This window comes from Microtus oregoni, unplaced genomic scaffold (genome assembly GCF_018167655.1).
Source record: "Microtus oregoni isolate MIOR12 unplaced genomic scaffold, Mior012 000027F_ref0000203, whole genome shotgun sequence".
NCBI lineage: Eukaryota > Metazoa > Chordata > Mammalia > Rodentia > Cricetidae > Microtus > Microtus oregoni.
Window position 1 is genome coordinate 364,455 of NW_024543086.1, and position 4,254 is coordinate 368,708.

General features: G+C 49.3%; 1 pseudogene; it reads left to right on the forward strand.

The window, feature by feature from the left end:
- The first annotated feature begins 2,990 nt into the window (after positions 1 to 2,990).
- On the forward strand, positions 2,991 to 3,727 carry LOC121463872 (annotated as a pseudogene).
- Positions 3,728 to 4,254: the final 527 nt, after the last annotated feature.

Consider the following 4,254-nt stretch of genomic DNA (forward strand, 5'->3'; position numbering starts at 1 on the left):
GTGGCTGTGAGTTGGATTATGGAGTTGTTTTCTCTGGTTGCTTCCTGATGACATGGGGCATAGTTGCTAAGGGACCCTAAGAAGCTGGGTTATTGGTGAAGGTCGGGAAGAACAGTTGATGTGCAGGTTCTGCAGGACCAACTGAGGCTAGAAAAGTACAGTCTGACGCTTGACCAGGATGTAGATTTTGAGGAAAAAGCACGTCCTGGCGCTGGAGTGTGCTAGAGTCTGCAGCTGATTTGAAACATGCTGGGACAGATATATGGTCCTGGTAGCTGGAAAAGGAGTCTCAAGACCAGGGAAAGGGGGAGTGATCCCAGGGAAATGAGGAGAGATCCCACTCTTAGGAAGAGGCACTAGGCAGGAAAATTTAAGCTGTTGTTTGGCAGGAAACTTACCTAAAGTCTGTTTGAGAGTACCTGAGAGGAGCCTGGAATAGTCAGATTGGCTATATAAGGTTAATTGGGGAACAACTGTTATCTGAAAGCAGGGTCTGGTTGGGTTGTGGACAATGCAATTTAAGAGGCTCTTGTTACATCAGAATAGTCTTTTGGGGGTGTTTAGGTGGGTTTTGAAATTAAAATATTATAGGAGCATGGATGATTGAGGAGGCTCTGGGCAAATGGTGAGAGGGAATGTCTGTAATAGGCCTGAATGTTGGTGTGGAAAGGTTGGGAAAATTTGACTTTGGTTCCCAAAGTGGGACTTGGATGGTCAGTAGTGGGGCACAGCATTGGTAACTGTGGTGTCAGTAGCAATAGAGGGACTGTGACTGACAGAGGACTTTGGAGAGAGGGGCGGAGGAAGCAGTGAGAAGCCTTGAAGGAGGCATCAGTGAAGATGAGGAGTTTGTTGAATGACCTTGACCCAAGTGACAGCTTCCCCGTGAGAGTGTGTGTGCGTTGGAGAGGAGACCCGTGGGTTTGGTTATGTATTGTAATTGGAAGCACAGGATTTGTTCAGAGTGTTTGAATCCTGAGGATGTCTGGACAGCTAATGAATTTAGGGGAGTCAATTTGGTGGAGGATGTTTGGCAATCATTTGAACAGAATAAAGTAGAGGTGTGAGAAGGGAGATGAGATTGTGGGAATGGGTGATCTCAGGGAACAGGAACCGGAGGGTAAAGATGACTGCACAGAGTTGGGGTAACGATAGTGTGGTATGGGAGGTCCTTCTGTCTGTGTTTTGCCTTTATTTGTTAATGAATAAAGCTGTTTTAGGCCAATGGCTTAACAGAACAAAGCCAGGCTGAAAGAGACATTTATAGAGAGAGTAGGCAGAGTCATGGAGAAGCCATGTAGCCCCTGCCAGAGACAGATAGATGCCAGATGCTGGATGCAGCTGTACCCAGTAAGCCACAGCCACGTGGCAATACACAAATTAATGGAGATGGGTTAGTTTAGGATGTTAGAGCTAGCCAATAAGAAGCTAGAGCTAACAGGCCAAGCAGTGATTTAAATAATGTAGTTTCTGTGTGATTATTTCTGGGAATCTGGGAAGGAGCAAGCAGCCTCCTACTACAGTAGTGTCCTGTGATATAGGAGGGTTAGGTGTCTGGGTTTGCAGTAGGGTAGCCTGTGCGAGGTGAGGTGAGTCATGAGAGTGGGGTGGCAGCTGACAGGTTGTCATGTCCATGAAACTATGGTCTTTACTGATGATGGAGGGGTCAGTACGAAGTGGACATATGACAGGAAGGTGCCACCATTTATATAAAAATTGTAGGCTAAGGGAACCTCTTGCATGTAGGAGGAATGGGGGGAGGTCTTTGGCCATTACTGCCTTCATAGTCTCTACAGTAGTGAAGGGGTCTGTAGAAGTTGGGGTAAAGGGAGAAGCGTGGGGTGACTGCGGGGAGGACAGGTAAGGAATGTGAGGGATGAGTTTAATAAGATAAGCGGGGAGGGTTAGAATCTGAGTCAGGGGAAGAGCCTGGAGTCCTCTGTAAGTTAAACATTGAGAGTGAATAGTTAGAATAGATGTGATGGGAAGGACCCCAGTGAATTTATCAGCTTCAGAAATGAGCAGACAGGTTGTGGCAAGAGTATGAAGACAGGGAAGCCACCCAGGGATGGTGTACTATAGAGTTTTGGAAAGGTGGGCTGCAGGGTCAAAGGTCAGTCTGAGGACGTGTTTTCATAGTTTGGACGTGTAAGGACAGGAAGGTTTGTATAGATCTGTGAGGCAGAGAGCTGGAGCTGCAAAGGGAGTGTCTTTGAGTTTAAAGCATTGTTTACTGATGGGGGACAGAGGCTCATGGGAGTGGAGCAGAAGCAATTTGGTGTAGAAGATGTACTAGGATTGGGGATTTAGGGATCCATGAGCAGAGGAAATTGGCCATCATGGCAGAGATAAGGAGCAAGCAGAGATAGGCAAGGTGGTCTAAAGTGAGGGGGTTACGGGTTGAGGTGAAAGGTGCATGTCAGTTCTGGAGAGGACATCCTTTTTCCTAGTGAGGGAATAGGTCATGAGGGGATGAGGAGAAAGAAAGCTTGACCGGAGGGAGTTAAAGGAGGGGTCTGGAGGACTGGTGTGAATTCTGACTATGGGTGAGTGGGACCCCAACAGGAGCATAGAGAGGAGGAAGGAAATATGAAACAAGTTTTCATGTGCCTTAAGTCACCTATTTTTAAAGAATTATTTATTATGTATATATGCAGGAAAGGGCATCAGACCTCGTTATAGATGGTTGTGAGTCACCATGTGGGTGCTGGGCGTTGAATCAGGGTCCTCTGGAACAGTAGGCAGTGTTCTTAGCCTCTGAGCCCTCTCTCCAGCCTGAGTCACATTTTTTAAAATCACAGCTTAAGCTTTTACATCCTCAGACGATAGGAATACTTTATACTTTAAAAAAATCATCGGCGCGGCCAGGTCCAGCTGCGGGGCGGAGGTGGAGGCGAGGCCTGCGGCTGCGGGGAGCAGCGGAGCCTAGAGCGGGCGCAGGAGCTGAGCGGAGCCAGAGCAGGCGCCGGAGGCCGGCGCGAGCAGCAACCATGTCGGTCTTGGGGAAGCTGTTCGGGGCTGGAGGGGGTAAGGGGAGCAAGGGCGGCCCGACCCCCCCAGGAGGCCATCCAGCGGCTTCGGGACACAGAGGAGATGCTTAGCAAGAAGCAGGAGTTCCTAGAGAAGAAGATCGAACAGGAGCTGACGGCTGCCAAGAAGCAGGGCACCAAAAACAAGCGCGCGGCCCTGCAGGCTCTGAAGCGCAAGAAGAGGTATGAGAAGCAGCTGGCGCAGATCGATGGCACCCTGTCCGCGATCGATTTCCAGCGGGAGGCCCTGGAGAATGCCAACACCAACACAGAGGTGCTCAAGAACATGAGCTATGCTGCCAAGGCCATGAAGACTGCCCACGACAACATGGACATTGATAAGGTGGACGAGGACGAGTTGATACAGGACATTGCTGACCAGCAGGAACTTGCAGAGGAGATTTCCACAGCTATTTTCAAACCTGTAGGCTTTGGGGAGGAGTTTGACGAGGACGAACTCTTGGTGGAGTTGGAGCAACTTGAACAGGAGGAGCTAGACAAGAATTTGCTGGAGATCAGTGGTCCTGAAACAGTCCCGCTACCAAATGTCCCCTCTGTGGCTCTACCATCCAAACCCGTCAAGAAGGAGGAGGAAGACGACGACATGAAGGAATTGGAGAACTGGGCCGGATCCATGTAACTGGTCCAGCATAGGCTGGGCCCAGACAGACTCTGGTGGCCTGTGCGACGGGCAGGCAGGACGCAGTGCAGGCAGGACGCAGTGCAGGCAGCCTCCATCGCTCGATCTCACCCAAAGCAGTAGGCAGCATCACTGCTCACGCTCGCATAGCATGGTCTGTGCCCAGGGGCGGGCAGGGGGAAGGGTGGGCGGGAGGGAGATGCCTGCTGTTTATAATGTTGAATTTCTGTAAAATAAACTGTATTTGCAAATCCAAAATAAATAAATAAATAAATAAATAAATAAATAAAATCATCATTCACCAGGAGACACAGGTGACTGATTACTGAGAACAGTCATGGTAAATCAAGTTCCTTCAGAAGCAGGAATAGTGAAAAGTTACTTTGAGATTTCTTTTGTGAGTTTAACTCTTGTCCACGTCTGGTAACAAGGTCAGCTGTGTCTAGACCTAGCAGTAGCTCTAGCAAAGCGAGGCCTGATTTCCACATAGGGAGAGGATTGGGAACAACCGAAGCCTTGGTCACTGCTGTTTAGCCGGCAAAGCTGTCCCTGGCCTACTCGTCCACACCATCAGAGATCTGAGAG